The sequence below is a fragment of the Sinohyriopsis cumingii genome, chromosome 4 (genome assembly GCF_028554795.1).
Source record: "Sinohyriopsis cumingii isolate HCF-2022 chromosome 4, ASM2855479v2, whole genome shotgun sequence".
NCBI classification, from domain to species: domain Eukaryota; kingdom Metazoa; phylum Mollusca; class Bivalvia; order Unionida; family Unionidae; genus Sinohyriopsis; species Sinohyriopsis cumingii.
The window spans coordinates 68,593,303-68,611,059 of record NC_142964.1 but is presented as its reverse complement, the minus strand read 5'-3'; the positions used below and the strand labels follow the sequence as shown (position 1 = coordinate 68,611,059).

The following is a 17,757-nucleotide window of genomic DNA, read 5'->3' as shown; positions in this document are numbered from 1 at the left end:
ATCGGCGTACAGCCTCTTGCGAGAAAGTCAAGGCGATTCCATCGTGTTTGTGGAAGGCATTCCTAAAGAAGACGACGGCATCGTCTCTGACTCCCGTCAAACCCATTTGGTCATTTTCGACGACATGTTAGGAGAAGACGAAGAAGAAATTAAACTGTGGTTCACGCGCAAAGGGCATCACCGTAATGCCAGTGTCGTTTACATCACCCAAAATTTGTTTCAACAAAGTAAAGCCCATCGCACCATCAGTCTCAATGCGCATTACGTGGTCTTGTTTAAAAGCCCTCCAGATAAATCGCAAGTGCAAGTCTTAGCCAAACAGTTAGGAACGCCTTGGCTGACTCAGGCGTACGACGATGCCACTCAAACGCCACACGCCTATTTACTCGTCGATTTGAAACCTACGACTCCCGAGGATTTGCGATTTCGTACCCACTTGTTTCACCACTGGTGCCAAGACGGAGGGCCTGTCCTGTACACGTCTCCGTCCTCGACTTCATTTCACTCCCCATAAAAAAAATCTATAAAAACCTCAGACCCTTTTTCGTCTGTCTCACACAGTGCGAACATGACGTCCCTTCAGTCGCATCTTCCCGTCAAATTGATTCGTGCCTTGTATGGCATCAGTCGAGAAAAAAATCCACAAACACGAGCTCGTGTCTTAGAAGCTAGTCTCAAAGAAGTCTTACGATGGTTCACGGTGACGGCACGTCAATTACTCCAAGGAATCATTCAGATTCCTCATCAAACCAAACGCTTTTTTGATCGAAACAAAGTAGCTTTGGTCCAACTGGCCGATCCCCGCATCGACACTCAAACCAAAAAACAAATCATTTTGAAACCTGGAGGGAGCGGTACTCTAGGAGGGGTCATCATTCGCTCACTCTTAAGATGGGATCCTAATGCCCCCAAAGTTATACCCAAGACAAAAGTCCAACGAAGCCCCAAGAAGAAAAAGACCAGGTCCCCAAGGAGAACTTCTCCAGTGGCAGGACCCTCCTCTGACCAGACACCACCACCACCCCGGAAAAAGAAAAGAAGCCCCCAGAAAAAGAAAAGTCCACAGAAAACTAGTCGCAAGAGAGGCACTTCGGCCAGGACGCAACCTTACACTCGCAAACCACGACCTGCCACGGCGGTGACCGCGTCTCCGGCAGCCTCACGTTCATCCACTTCCCCGTTAATGACACCCAGAACTGAAGAGTACTTGGAGACGTTGATCACACCAAGAACTTCTCCGTTGATGACCCCCAAAAGAACTTCCCCAGTGGCAGGACCTTCCAATTTAGTGGCAGTGGCTGCTGCTCACAAAGTACCTTCTCCCAAATTCAAAGTTCAAGAAAGATCGGGCATGTTACAAAGTTTACTGGATTTGTCCAAGCAAGAACTGGCTCGATTTAGTCCGTTACGTACCCCTGCACGACGTGTCATGCCTGTCCTCAAACTAATACGACGTAAAGACAATCAGTGGCGACGCGTTCCAGTATAAAAAAGGCCTGTGACCAAGTCGGGTATCAGTGTTTTTTGGTGCTCCTGAAGACTCAAAGATGTCACCCTCCAGAAAACCCCAAGGAAAGAAAAGGAAAGGACTGCCACCACGTTTAGCCAAACATGGGGACATGTTATCTGTCCTGTCCAAAGCTTCTCCACCCCTACGAAAAAAACTCATTCAAACAGCCTCCAAAGAGGTCATCGATACCGTGTGCGAATGTTGTTTGAACGTTTTGAAAGGCACGATCCCTTTGTCCAAACACCAGAAACAATGCTTAGGCAAACATCGTCACGTTCTTCGCCAAATGGTTCAAAAGAAAATTCCCATTCGTCAAAAAAAGAAGATGTTAGTGCAACGTGGAGGTATTTTACCTCTCTTGTTAGGCCCCATACTGAAAGGAGTCTTGGGAACCATGTTGGGAGGACTGGTGGGAGCAAGATAAAAAGGCCTCGGAAGTTCCAAGATCTCAGAATCGACCCCTGACAACCCCATGGAAGGACGAAAACTAGCTTTAGTGCCTTACAAACGATGGATGGAATACCATCGGTGGCAAGAACAACACACCCCGCATTTACATCCCAATCCCCATTTGAGCGAGATGTCCCAGTTACAACACGAATTGCAGTCCTTGATGGATCGCCAAGATTTGTCCGAAACAGAAAAATCGCAAAAGTACGGTCAACTCTTGCAACGACTGCAACTCTTTCACCAGAAAGCTTTAGACGAAACAGCTCTACCCACTCTGAAAGATTTTAAGACCTTGATAAAAAGTTCAGCACCATCACCAGTACCAGTACCAGTACCACCAGTACCCGTGACCAAGACAGAAAAAGGAGAAGAAGAGGAAGGGTTTCAAACTCCACCAGAAAAAGTACGCAAGTTAACAACACCACCTACCTCCAGAATTGGATGGATTAGAAAGATGATGGCCACCCCTTCTTCATCACAAGAGAAAAAGAAAGTGAAGACAGAAGTGAAGACAGAAGTGAAACAAGAACCGATATCCCCCGCTCAGACATCCTTCTCCTCTTCGACACCTATTGCTGGCCGCACACGCAAAGCTTTGCAATCCAAGAAAATACCCCAAGAGAAAAAGAGTAGCATCCTCCAAGAGTGGGTGTCTTATTAACACACCAACCAACAAAAAAAAAATGGAAAAAGTCTTAGCCAGCATTTACTACGATCCCTCCCATCCTGCAGGTTACGCAGGAGTTCAAAAATTGTATCGTGCTGCCAAAACGCGACTGAAAAGTCTCCGTTTACCTCAAGTGCAACGATGGTTACAAGAACAAGCTACCTACACTTTACACAAACCCATTCGACGCAAGTTTGCCAGAAGTCGCACCCGAGTGGAAGGCATCGATCATCAATGGCAAGCCGATTTAGCCGATGTCTCTCATTTGGCCAGCTACAATCGTGGCTACAAATATTTGTTTTGTGTCATCGACGTCTTTTCCAAATTTGCCTGGGTCGTGCCCTTGACTTCCAAATCGAGCAGCGAGTTAGTGCGAGCCCTGCAACGGGTGTTGAAACAAAGCGGTCGTCACCCTCTTCGATTGGCAAACGGACAAAGGCACCGAATTTCTGAACCAAGCTTTCCAAAAAGAATTAAAGAAACGTGACATTCATTTTTTTACCACCGAGAATCCCGAAACCAAAGCCAGCATCGTGGAACGTTTTCAACGCACTTTGAAAGAACGCATGTGGAAATATTTTACGCATCACCACACTCTGAAGTACATCGACATCTTACCGCACCTGGTGCAAGCGTACAACCCATCTTACCATCGAAGCATCGGACGTGCCCCGCAAGACGTGACTCCCGACAACGAAGTGTTGGTGTTTGAGCGTCTGTTTGGTACGTCCCCGACGAGGGCTGTCCCCAAGAAAAGTGGAGAGTTGGTCGTAGGAGATTGGGTGCGCATTGGCAAAACCAAACGCACTTTCAACAAAGGTTACTTACCTAACTGGACGACCGAATTGTTTCGCGTCACTGGACGAGTGCATGGCCGTCATCCTGCCGTCTATAAATTGGAAGACATGAACGGAGAAGTGCTCAAAGGAACGTTTTATTTGCCCGAGTTACAACGTGTCACCAAAAAAGAAGACGACCTGTACGACATCGAAAGCATTCTCGAACGCAGAACCCGTAAAGTGGGCAAACGACGTGTCAAAGAAGTCAAAGTACGTTGGAAAAGATATCCACCCAGTTTTGATTCTTGGATCGACGCTTCGCAAGTCATCGACTATAAAAAGAAGTGACCATCATGCCCTTTCACACAGCAGACGCAGCTACGTCGACCACTCCTCCTTCACCTAGTTCTTCTGTGCAAGATTTACAAAACAACCCTTGTGGGTGTGGTGTGGAGAACGTGTGCCTAAAACGCAAATCGTCTTTTTCTGCCAAATCTTCGTGGTGTATTGTGTCATCGGGGCAGCCATCGCCAATTTGAGTTTGCAACAAGGAGACAAACAATTGTGGACCATTTTATTGAGCAGTTGCATCGGTTACCTGCTTCCTAATCCCTCCCTGAAATTCACCTCGAACGGGAACCCCGGGAACCTTGTGTCCAGTGCCAGTGCCAGTCACCACTTCAATCACAACCAGAACCCCATTTTAGACGGAGACACGCCTCTGACGTCCAGTAACCCCTCGGACAGCCACAGAACTCTGGAATTATGAGTCACCAAAACCAATTTTACTTAACTTTACCCAGTGACAGTTCCATGGAGGTGTTTCCCAAGAACACGTTGTGCTGTTACACGGCCAAATTACCTCAGGCCATCCAGTTAGATCACGAAGCCCATTGGGAAGTGGCTTTAGTAGAAATGATTCACCCGACCCAAGTCCTCAATGTCCTTCCCAATCAAAATTTTTTTGATGTGGAAGTTCATGACGAGCAAATGCAACAGTGGATGGATAGCAATGTCAAATATGACAAGAAAACCCGTACACAAAAGTACACCACCTATCACTTGTTCATTCCCCCAGGCTATTATTTTAGTGGTCAACATTTGGTCAGCACCATAACCTCCAGGTTTAATGTCGTGTTTCTGAAAGCTTTGGAGCATGTCAACAAAAATGTCACCATGGAGTACCACAAAGCAGCTCGTCGCTTCTTGATGAAATTTGAACGGAGTAAAATCCTGTCGATTTTATTTTGTCCTGAATTGTATGACATGTTGGGCGGAGACATGGACATGAGAAAGACCATGATCAAGAAAAACGAATTACCCATCGTTTACGACAACGAGTCTTTTAGCAAGTTATTTCGTGCCCCGGTAGAACTGAACCAAGGACTGAATTTGATGTTCGTGTATTCCGATGTGGCGGAGTACAACGTGGTGGGACACACCTCTGTGCCGTTACTGCGTGTCATTCCTTTCAAAGTGGATTCTGCCACGAACACTGACGAGGAAGGTGGAAACACTTACCACGTCCACCGCGAATTTGTCCATCCTCACTATTTGCCTGTCAGTAAGTCGTATTTGGACACGGTCAACATTGCTATAAAAGGAGATCTGGGACAAAATATTCCATTCACCAAAGGAAAAGTCATGGTGAAACTCCATTTTCGAAAACGGTTCTCTCACGACTCTTAAGTCATGTATCCAGTGTACCGAGGGGTTGCTCAACAGCGAGGACACGGCTTAGGAGATATGTTAAAATCGGCCTTTCGTTCGGTGGCCCCGGTGTTGAAACCGATGGTGACACGCGGATTGCACGCCTTGAAAGATGCGGCACTGACGCAAGGCAAAGAATTTCTCCAAAATGTCATCATCGACAAACAAAACCCTAAAGAAGCCTTCATGAAGGCAGGCAAAAATGTCTTGCTGCAAACGGGTAAAGACATTTTAGGCCAACGAGAAACACCTATAAATGCCCTGCACGCTACCGAGTCAGGCATTCAGCAAGGACAAGGCAGAAAGAGACGACGAAGAAAAGACCCTTTCACCAGACTTCAAGCGAGAAAGGCCAAGAAAAGAAGAACCGTTCGAGACTTAGACGTTTTCGATTACTGAGAAAAGAGACAAAAAAATGATGCGCCGAGAATCTTGCGCTTGTTCCAAGACGGAACTGGATCTGTTTGCCATGCCCCCCACGATGATGACGATGCAAGAATCCCAGTGGGTGGAATTTCACCCCGTCTCCTCACTGACCGATTCCGCTCCCATCGAGTTTGAAATCAAAGGACAGCCCGAAGATTACATCGATCTGAATAGCAGTTACTTGTACCTGAAAGTCAAAATTCTAGATAAGACTGGAGGTGCTATAGACGATGAAGCAGTAGCTCCCGTCAACAATTTCATGCATTCCTTGTTCAGTGGAGTGGACTTGTATTTAAATAACAAACTGGTCAGTAGCAGCATGGATACTTACCCTTATCGTGCCTACCTGGAAAATCTCTTGACGTACGGAATAGATGCCAAGAACACTCATCTCAATGCCTGTGTGGTATGGGAAGCTGACGAACCTACCAAGTTTGAAATATTGGAAACTGATGAAAAGAAAGACAACAATGATGGATTTGTAGAACGAAGAAAGAGAATCACGGGAGCCGACACAAGTTTAGAACTGATGGATCGTTTGCATTTGGACATGTGGTTGCAAGAAAAGTATTTGCTGAACGGGGTGGATGTCCGCCTGAGACTGAATCGTAGCAGTGCCGCTTTCCATTTGATGGCTGATAGTGACGGTTACAAAACCAAAATCCTAGAAGCCAGACTCTACGTACGCCGTGTGGAAGTGTTACCTAAAGTGGGAAACGACATCAGTCAGACGTTGAGCAGAACGACCGCCAAGTATCCCATACGACGCGTGGAAGTGAAAACCTTCACCATTCCCAAGGGACAGCGATCCATGATCGAACATCGTCTGTTCCAAGGACAGTTACCCAAACGTTTGATCGTTGGTATCGTCGAGAATACAGCCTTCAATGGAGCTGGCGAAAAAAATCCTTTCTACTTTCAACACTTTGGCGTGTCCAAAATCGAAGTCAGTCGCGATGGCAAGACCTTGTGTACCCGACCTTTCGAACCTGACTTTAAAAAGAAGAATTACTTGAGATCGTACTTGTCCTTGTACGAAGCCACCGGACAGTTAGGAACCAATACCAGTCACGGTATTACGTACGAGGATTATGCAGGAGGCTACGCTTTGTGGGCTTTCGATTTCACTCCAGACCAAGGCAGCGACGAGGGACATTTCCACCCTATAAAATCCGGCCAGATTCGTGTGGAAATTCAGTTTAAAGACCGAGACCCTGATGAAACGGTGAACGTCATCCTGTATGCAGAATTCGATAATACCATAGAAATCAACAGTTTGAGAGAAGTCATCCTAGATTACTAGAAACCATGGAAGACTGTTATCACTCTTTACCTAGTGGAGAAACTTTTAGTGTTGCATTGTTGTTAAAAAATGTTAGAGTTGTTGTTGTTTAGTGTTAAGTGATTTTTGAATAAAAAATGTTGTGTTTTGAAAAAATTGTTTGATGTTATATTGTTGGATTATTGTTAAAAATGTTAGAGATGTTGTTTAGTGTTAAGTGATTTTTGAATAAAAAATGTTGTGTTTTGAAAAAAATGCCTTTGTCTTTTGTTTAGCTATAAGAATGTTGGATTGATGCTCTTTCATTTCTTACTATCCCTCTCATGACACTCACTGAACATTGCGACTCAAAAACCGTGTGGGGGATGTTTTCCTTCACGTCCGCGCTTTGACTTTAAGAACCGGGTTGTTTCCAGTCTAACCATCCATTGTCGACTCATCCCCCTAAGAAGATGTGCTCCAAACTAGCTAAACTCAACGAAGCCTACGTGAATTTGCATAGGGTCAGACACAGTCTGATACCGAAGCCAGAAGAAATAGAGAATATGAGAATGTTAAAAATCACTGAAGACCTGATAGACGAGCTCTTCAGAGAAGAAATGAACAGGAAAAAAGAAGAATGGACAGAGAAGTACAGACTTCAGAGACAGCAGCAGCAGCAACAGCAACAACAACAACAACAGCAACCTGAAGCTGACAGAAGCTTTGTCGATTGTCGTATCGACACCAAAGAGTTCTTCTTCTCTTTCCGAAGAAGCAGACCTATCGCCAGAAAGTCTATCCTCAGAGGACATCGCATTCTTAGAAACTAAAAAGAATGCCATAGCAAACAAAAAAAAAGCCATTTTCAGGGCTACCCAATACTCTAGAAAAGAAATAACAATCGATTTGCCAATGTGTGTAGGTAGAGTAGTGTGAAAATAAACACTAACTCTTTTTTAAGATAGTGTGAGGGTATGTGTTTGTGTGTTGGTGCTTGTAAGAGCTCAGGTCTGTTTGTGGGAATAGTAGATTATGGGTTTCTTTATTGTTTCTTAGCGTAGGTGAAGAGTATAGTTAGGGTTCTGTAAGCGCTCACGTACGATTGTGTGGATAGTAGATTATGGATTAGTTTATTGTTCTTAGCGTATGTGTTTGTGTGTTTGTGTGTTTGTGTGTTTGTGTTTGTGTTTGTACCCGCTCACGTACGATTGTGTGTATAGTAGATTATGGATTTGTTTATTGTTCTTAGCGTATGTGAAGAGTATAGTTTGGGTTTTGTAAGCGCTCACGTAAGATTGTGTGGATAGTAGATTATGGATTAGTTTATTGTTCTTAGCGTATGTGTTTGTGTGTTTGTGTTTGTGTTTGTACCCGCTCACGTACGATTGTGTGAATAGTAGATTATGGATTTGTTTATTGTTCTTAGCGTATGTGAAGAGTATAGTTTGGGTTTTGTAAGCGCTCACGTAAGATTGTGTGGATAGTAGATTATGGATTTTGTTTATTGTTTCTTAGCGTATGTGGAGAGTATAGTTTGGGTTTTTATTATATGAAATGAAAAAGTATAGTTTGGGTTTTATTATATGAAATGAAAAAGTAGGGGGATGTTTTCCTTCACGTTCGCGCGTTGTTTGGTCATGATCTAGGTAAGATCAATTTTACGTTTTAGGGGGATGTTTTCCTTCACGTACGCGCTTTAAGTATAAGAACCCATAGTATTCGTCGTTCAAACCATTCTGCAAAGAATAAAAAAAGAAGATGGCTTCTAACCAAATGGACAAAATACAAACATTACAAGACGTTTTAGACAACTTAGGAATGATGGAGCAGATGTTAATAAGACTGGTTGAAGACCATTATTCCTATAGTCCCCATCGTGTAAAGATGGAAATTAATAACTTAAAAAAGGTAAAGGACAAGATTAGTGGTGCCATGAAAGAGATAAAGGAGGAGAAGGAGGATGAAGAGGAAAGAATAAGAATAAGCAAATGGAACGAAAAGATTGAAAAAGAAGAAGAAAATGAGAAGAGGAAGAAAGAAGAGGAGGAAGAGAAGAAGAAGAAAGAAGAGCAGGAGAAAAAGAAAGTGAAGAAGAGAAAGAGTGTTGGAGATAAAATAAGAACTTGGTGGAGAAAAAGAAGAAATTAGAATCAGAAGAAGAAGAAAACCCAAAGGCCCTTTTCAGGGCCAACCATATTTCTCGAAAAGAGATAGCCTTTCCATTGCCTACCCCTTTTTTTAAATTTAAATTTAAATTTAAATTTAAAAAAAATCCCATATTCAATTCCCCTTGTCCCTAGACAAACCCAGACTCTATTCCCATGTTAATTTCCCCTTGTCGCTAGACAGACCCACACTATGGTTCCATGTTAAATTCCCCTTGTCGCTAGAGTGACCCACGATTTTTCTCCATGTTAATTTCCCTTGACGCTAATCTGACCCACGATTTTTCTCCATGTTAATTTTCCATTGTCGCTAGAGTTGCCCAAGGGGTCTTGTAATGCTAACTCCCATGGTCGCTAGGGTGCCCCCATTTACTACTTGTGTCTGTAATATCACAAAAAGATTAAATCATTTTGTAGTTTGTATGCGTCATATCGATTTATCAAAGAGGCCCAAAGTATGCTAAATAAAATTGTAAGAACGTATCTTGAGAATCTTGATAAATTAACCGGGATAGGGATCAAGCTTTATATAGCACGACCAAAAATTAGAGACGAATAAGATGAAACTTCAGAAAAATCATTCTATGATATTGTACAGGAAAAGTTTAATTCCCTGACGTTAACCAAGCCACCCAACGTAAAGCAAAGACACTGAAATAACAAGTGTAGACAGCGATGATATCGAAATGAAAAGTGAAGACACCAAGCTATTACAATAACCAGTGAAGACAGTGATAGCATCGAAGTTCACCAAGGATAAATCAGTCAGAGAAAGCTTTCAGCATATTATATAAAACAACTAATGGCATACACACGTATGCGCAACAACGAATTTTTTCACATAATAATAATATGTGGAAATGCTACACAGTACAGGGAAACTGTGACATTTCTGAGCAAAGGACACAGAACCCATAAACTGAATAATCAGGGACGACACGGTAACCAGAGGTTTTCACTTTCAACGATAAGTACTGCAATCGTTTCAAATTTCTGGATGTGAACGTACAATGGATGGTCATTATCGAGTAGGTGTGATGCATTATGACAACGATAAGTGTGCACTGATTTCACGGTCATTTTATTTGAACAGGAAGAGCGATTTAATAGCAAGCTGCAGAGACTGTCGCATTGCAGCGTAGCTGCTTACGAGACGCTACCCTCCCTACCTTTTAACACTGCTATCCCAAAAGGTTTTAGTCGTATCACTGGAGACAATCAAGTACAATATAATCTGGTTACAAACATCAAATACTACAAATTGTTCTCTGACGAATATAACACCCGATCGTAGGAGGATCCCCCCCCCCCAAAATACACTCAAAAGTGGAAACGATTTCAATGATTGTCGAAAAAAACGCGGGACAACAACACCATCCATGACAACCAAAGCTTCTGTGTTCAAATGCGTGTCTGTAAACCAATAATAAGTAAACGAACGTGTAGATGGTCTGGAAACACTCTTGAGGTCATTCATTTCTCACGGTAAATAACGCCTCAGAAATCCTCAATGAAGCAACGTTGATTTGACAGCGGATGTTTACCAATAACATCATGGATCCGCTGACGTTTCGCGCATTAATTTATTAACTCATTCAAGACATGGATGATGTACATGGCGACCTTCGTTCGAACAACACCAGTGATGAGTTCTGAGACAATTCAGGTCTTACGTTAAATCTATGTCGTGTTGCAGCATGTCGTTGCAAATTCAATCCTGAGCGTTACCTCGATGACCACGATCTCGTCTACAACCGGAATTCAACGTTGTCATATCTAACTAATCGCCGATTGGGGAATCCATCACACAAGTTGACCCGAAAATAGTAATGAGGTTTCATGCAGACAAACGAATCGTATGCGTGAGATATAATATGGAATCTGACATTGTCAGAAATACACTGACAATTCAGTTTAAACTGACCTGTGACGTCATCGGTAGTAGTTTCTATTAAGTTCAACAAGTATCGGGTCGGAGGGTTTCTTCTTGTTCGAGTTCTCCTAGAAATCCGAACCCGGGTGATTTACTCTTGATTATTACGACGACGCCAGTGTATCTTCCGTGTAGCAATTCATGTTTGACAAACCTTCGTTTTATCCTTGTCAACCATGGTTGGCACACATTGGAACTTCGTGGAGAGACCTTGATAATACTGTACATCAGAGAACGAGCTGATATTTACTACAATGTTGGTCATAACACGGAAATGGCATCGGTGATGTTGTTCGTTGAACAGTAATAAGATCACCAAAGGTTCTTGCTGTTCTGGCTTCACGAGCTGTATCTATTGCTAAACAAGTCGCAATGCGGACTGCTCATGGCACCAAAACCACTGCTGCGGATCGGTTGGATTGCATGCGGTCTAATCAAGTCAAAATCGACTGCGACAATTAGTGACTTGACAATCAAAGGCGCCTACGCTTCCATGAGAAGTACCACCAACAGTAACAATGCCAGTCTCAGTCAGTAAAATCATCAAATACATTGCTCAACAATATCCGGCTGAATTGGCAAAACCCAGCACTGCTTCAATGATTAAGCGATTATGGCAATGTGGAGAGGATTACTTGTGTGGACAGGTATTGGACGGCAAACCATCCAGTAAAAACGTTTTAGACGATACCGATAATGTATTAGTGAAAACTAACAGTTTTGCCATGGCAAAGAATCGCCCGACAATGAGTTGGACATGTACTCACCGGCTGTAGTGCATCGAAGCGTTTACGATTTCCAATATTATTCCTACCCGGATAAGTATCCTGATGGAACAAATATATAATTTCAACTCCGTGATACCTCGCGGTATTTTCTCCCGTATCCTTAGAAATTGATGAAAAACATGTACGCACAGACAACGATGCTGATTACCCTCCCAGGTACCATGATTAGATTTGTCAGGAACCGCATCGTGGCTTTGTTCAGTAGCGTGATATTTCTATTACGATTATTGGGGTCTCAAGATTCAGCGACAATTACGCAATGTCTGCTGTGCCCATATATGACGCTTTACAAGGATGGGATCCAACCATGCAGATCGTATCCAATATATCACTGAGAGCGTCAGAAGCGAGGCAGGAAATGTTAAAACTCCCGTTGTAGCTGTGATAAATAATAATTACAACCTTGGATTTTTTCCACATCGATGACAATTTCACAGAAGATCGTTACATTTTCATGGACGATTGTTCTAAGGCATATATTCGAGTTTTGCAGAGAGATTATTTTCGGAGCCTAACCCTGTCATATTACTCCAGAAGGCTAACATTAACGATACAATTTGGCATCACGATGAAGCGGATCAAGATGGTGAAGTTGTATTCGCGAAATTAATACTATTTATGCTTGATTATACTCAATGGATGCAGAAGCGCGTTTGGTGTTGTTTATGGACTCTGGAGGCACGTCACCACAAACATGTGTCACGTTCACCACAGACATGCATGAAAGCGGTGTTCAGCAGATTTCATGATAAATAACTACCCAAGTAGGTATTGGATCACAACGTTATGTGCTAGTAGCGTTTTAAACTGTGGAGCGTGTACATGGCGGACAGGAGAGAAGTGAAATGATATTTGACCAGTTATGAGTGTCTGAAGTTTATCTCGGTTAAACGGTCACCAGAAACCCTCTGAAGTAATTTTGCTCGACTTCATAAACAATCAAAAGGCACGTGTATCTCACACGTGGCTGTCGTCGTACTTGCACCAGTAAAAAAACGTCGACGCAGATCTGAAATTTCCCAAAAAGATTTCACCATTTTGTACCGAATTATTACTTTTCGCTGGAACTCCTTGACGTGGTTAAGCAGTCTATGTTGGGCACGCATATTAAAAGCACGTGTAAATCGGCACCGATCCTCGCTTACTGGTGCATTGCTGAGATTCTCTCTGATAAGATTCTGCTGTTGGAGGGCGATTGCGAGGTGCTGATCACACTGGACAACAAATTTTTACAAAAGTCATGTTACTGAAATAAAATTAGTCAATTCTTATCAATTTTTATGTGCTGAACACGAATATGACAGTCAAATTGCAAAATTGGCTCTAGTTTTTTTTGTAATCTGCAAGAAATTAATGTTTACATAACGAAATGCATTCCAATAGTAAAAGGTCAACTGTAATAGCCTACCTATAAAAAATCAAGTCATTGACTACATCTTAGATTTCTTCGCCTGTCTCTTGTACAGCTGTTCGGGAGCATCTCTGAGGAGTGTCCAGTAGTAGTCAGCCAGCATTGTAGTGGACCATTTTCCCTGGTATCTTTGTTCCATTGTTGCGATATCTTGATGAAAACGTTCGCCGTGTTCATCACTAACAATACCACAGTTGCTAGGAAAGAAATCCAAATGGGAATGAAGGAAGTGAATCTTTAGAGACATATTGCAGCCAAGTTTCTTATACTTCATCAACATGTCTTCTACTAGTTCCTTATAGTTTTCTGCCCTAACATTTCCGAGGAAGTTTGTAGAAACTAGGCGAAAAGCATTCCATGCTTGTTTCGCGTCACCTTCCAGCAAGTTGTTGAACCGGTCATCTTTGAAAAGCTCTCGAATCTGAGGACCCACAAAAACTCCCTCTTTAATCTTTGCTTCGCTGAGTCGAGGGAATTTTTCATGCAGGTATCGGAATGCTGGCAAAGTACGGTCAATGGCTTTCACGAAGTTCTTCATCAAACCTAGTTTGATGTGAAGGGGTGGTAGCAAGATTTTCTGAGCCTCAACCAGAGCTGGGTGTTGGATATTCTTCTCTCCAATGGCTACATTCTGCCTGTGAGTCCATTCCTTCCTCATGTAGTGCATTTCCCTTGCTCGGCTATCCCACTCGCATAAGAAACACATGTATTTTGTATATCCTTGCTGCAGTCCCATTAAAAGGGCAACTACCTTCAAATCACCACAGAGGTGCCAGCTGTACTTGTTATACTCAATGGAATTCAGTAGCTGCCTTAAGTTATCGTATGTCTCTTTCATGTGGACAGCATACGCTACTGGAATAGATGGAAGAATGTTTCCATTGTGCAAAAGCACAGCCTTGAGACTCAGTTTCAAAGAGTCCACAAATAGTCTCCATTCTTGTGGGTCATGAGTGATTTTTAAAGCATTCATGAGGCCCTCAATATCGGAACAGAATATCAGATTACTTTCCTTTCTGAAGAAAGGCTCCAATTGCTGGTGGCGCTTTCGATATGCAGTAATTGTGACATCTTCTTCTAGAAGATTCCATTGTTGGAGTCTTGATCCTAGCAATTCTGCCTTGTTCTTTGATAAGTCCAAATCACGAATCAGGTCATTTAGTTCTTCCTGTGTTATTCTGTGTGGGGTTGATGATGCACCACAGTGAAAATCTGGATCACTGCATGCTGATGGACCAGGAGAAGAACAGGTCGACTCACCTTTGTCTTCGTCAGATGAATCAAGAGAATATTCTGCTGGAGGTTCTGGAATAGGAAGTCCCTCACCATGTGGAACTGGTCTCAATGCATACGGAATGTTTGGGTAGACTATTCTCGACTTCTTTCGCTTCGTTATTCCGCCGGAAAGAGGAGGAACCAAGCAGAAGTAACAGTCATTTAGGTGGTTGCTTGGCTCTCTCCACACCATTGGGACTGCAAACGGCATTGATGACCTTTTGCAATTCAACCACTGTGAAAGCTGTGTTGTACATGTAGCACAGCATATATGCGGAGCCCAAGGCTTGTCTTGGTCACCAACCTTGCATCCGAAGTAAAGATGATATGCCTTCTTCACTTGAGAATTGATACTTTTCTTCTGGTTGGCAAATGTCACTTCCCCACAAATATAGCAAAAATTGTCCGCGGTATTAACACACTTTTGAGGCATTACTGTTCTTTATTGTACGTAAATGGATAAAATAATAAGTTTTATGTAACAGTAGCTTGAACTGTCTCGCACAACGTCTAAAATATTTTAAATGCTGAACCTATCTGATTGGGCTTTATATAGTACACTGCTTACGTCAGCTTCAGCAGCCGCCTGGCATTAGTATAATAGGCCTACACATGTCTAGTACACTGCTGACGTCAACTTACTTCAGCAGCCGCATGGCATTAGTATTGCATTGCATCAGAAAATGATGCAATCAACTGTGGATGATGTGAGCATGATGGTATTATGCAATGTTACATCATTATTCCGGATGTTGCTGCAGTCCTACTGGAGAAATTTACACAGTGAAACATAGAAAATGAGGTATATGAATATCTTCAAAACGAGAGCCAATACAAATTTTTCACGGTTATATTCGTGTTCGGCACACCAAAATACTACAGATTAGGGCCTTTTCAAGTCAGTAATGATTTCACTGTTGACCAGTGTCATTGATGCAATAGTGGAAAACTCGTACTGCACTTCACAAACTCATAAATGAACAGCATGTTTAAGAATAATGTCATATCACGAAGTAAATGTTAATCTTACTGAAACAGCTTGTGAAATTAGAGAGCGAGGTAAGAAACGATTGCAGACTTGCACGGAGGATTTCTTCAGCAAATCTGACTGGAAATGCACCCCAAGTTGAAGAAAACCAATCAAAAGAACACCCAGGTTACATCTAAATTGTCGAAATAAGAGGTGACACAAATGCCGCAGAGTGGTGGAATATTTCCATCCCTTAAAGCGATTTTAGCATTGTTGGAAACTGCGGCTCCCAAGCGTGAAAAGCAGTTGCGTTGATTCGTGGGAACTGCAACCAGGATGTCTCTGTTAAAAGGTTATTGGAGGACGTGTAATGTATACAGGCCGCATATAACGGTAATGATCTTTGACTCCTAGGACGACTCACAAAATACCATCTGGCAAATGTCTTCAACGACCCGGGACGAATCACAAATATCTGCAGACCATGGTTATCGGTTGGTGGCCTCGTAGTTGATGGCCATGGAAGTGAAGCTTCTCGTGCCTCTGATGACCAAATTTGATTTTCTTGCGATAACAAAGTCAGTGTGTCTTTATGATGGATGAACTTGCTTACATAATCCCTGCACGTAGAAACCTGGGATAGCTAACCTGTATTCGACAACCGGACCAGGAGATCATTGGGTGTCATATGTGGTAACGCTTCGACGTCATTTGCATTTTGACTCGTACGGGCTTCCACCGTCGCGTGAAGTTGTTGTTTATTTACATAGTTTTATTGAATAATCTATTATATAGACATCTTGTTGTTGAAGCACTGCGTGTGCTCAAAGGTTCACCGACATCACCAGCACTTGTAATAATAAATTTAAGGAATGCTCAAAATCAGGACCTTTTTATTGTGACTATGAAATTATGATAAGATGCTTATTACAAGAAAGATGACTAAAACATGAATGAAAGTGTTTATACGTGTAACATAGGCAATGCACAAATGATATAATATGCTGGCCTTCATAGCCTTAATGTAATCATTCAGCAAGAAATGGACGACCCACGGAATCAGTATTTTGAAAGTTAGCTCTAAATTCTTAGTGTGGAGAGTGATAGCTCTTTATTTATGTGGAACAATATTACTTTTATATTAAGCTTGAATCAATAGCAGTGAATTGAATTCGTCTGAATTGAATTGATTCCTATTGTTGTACTATATATATGTAATTTCAGTCTATTATTGAGAATAACGAACTTACAATTCATAGACTTGTCTTGTTTTTATAAGTATCTATGAGCTTTTTAATGTCATCCAATAAAGTCGTAATTATAACTACCTCAATACAGTACTCTTTTTATTTGGTGGAGAAATGTTGATAGAGACGCTAATGGTGACAGCTATCTACCGAATTTCGAATTTCACTCTTATTTATACTCTTCAAAAAATAGTCATGTGACGTAAATTTAATCTATCATTGCTTGTCCGGGACGCCGAACAGTTCTGATGGTGCCGAACAGATACTCTACAACCAACGTCACAAACTGATAGTAAATATAAAATTTACAAACATCACTTGTCCATTTACACTCTGTCATTAGCTAATATATAAACATTACGTATTATGTCGTGTCCGTCAAACGTCAAAGTACTTGAAGTCGTAACCAAGACTGTTAAGCTTGAGTGAAGAGTACACAACTACCAATGAACGCTGATAATATTGAAAATATATTGACCAGCATAAAAATTAAAAATACACTATTAAATATCCAAAACATGCATATACTTGTATAAAAGAATGCCAGCATTTGCAATCAACAAGTGAAATATAATAAAAAATGTGAACTTGACAAATTACTGTGTGGAACCGGTCATGTGATCTAGTGTCGGCCATCTTGCCTGCAGACGTATTTTCGTGATGTCAGCTATTTGAGTCATCGAGTTTAGTGCTATTCAAATGATGATTTGGATGGGAATTTAAGTGTGATAAACATATTTCAAGGTGTGACAAATTCATATAAAATAAGATTCCAGAAGATTTTGTGAGTATTTAACGATGTGCGAGGTCGAATTCGATGGCATTTGTTACCACATGACCGGCAATTACACTTGACATATAACATGAACAGTTTAATACAGATATCAAGGTACGTCGCTATCTGAACATTTCTAATACATTACAATGTTTAAATTCATTCTTTCAGCAGTTTATATATGCACTGACATGAACAACATGTTAAATTTATGACACAGATAAACCATCCTCCCCATCCATCCTATTACAGCTTTAGAGTCCCCAGGTCTGTTACACAATTATACCCAAAAGTAAATCAATCATTACTCCCACAAGGTGATATTGCAACAGCTCCCCCAATAGCAAGGGATATGGAAGCTAAACGCATTGATATACACGTTTATGG

At 41.9% G+C, this 17,757-nt stretch overlaps 1 protein-coding gene across 2 annotated transcripts in view; it reads left to right on the top strand.

Moving 5' to 3' along the window:
* Positions 1-17,757, top strand: part of LOC149801395 (neurotrimin-like) — a 73,231-nt gene that overhangs the window by 37,727 nt on the left and 17,747 nt on the right. The gene's annotated exons all lie outside the window — the stretch shown is intronic.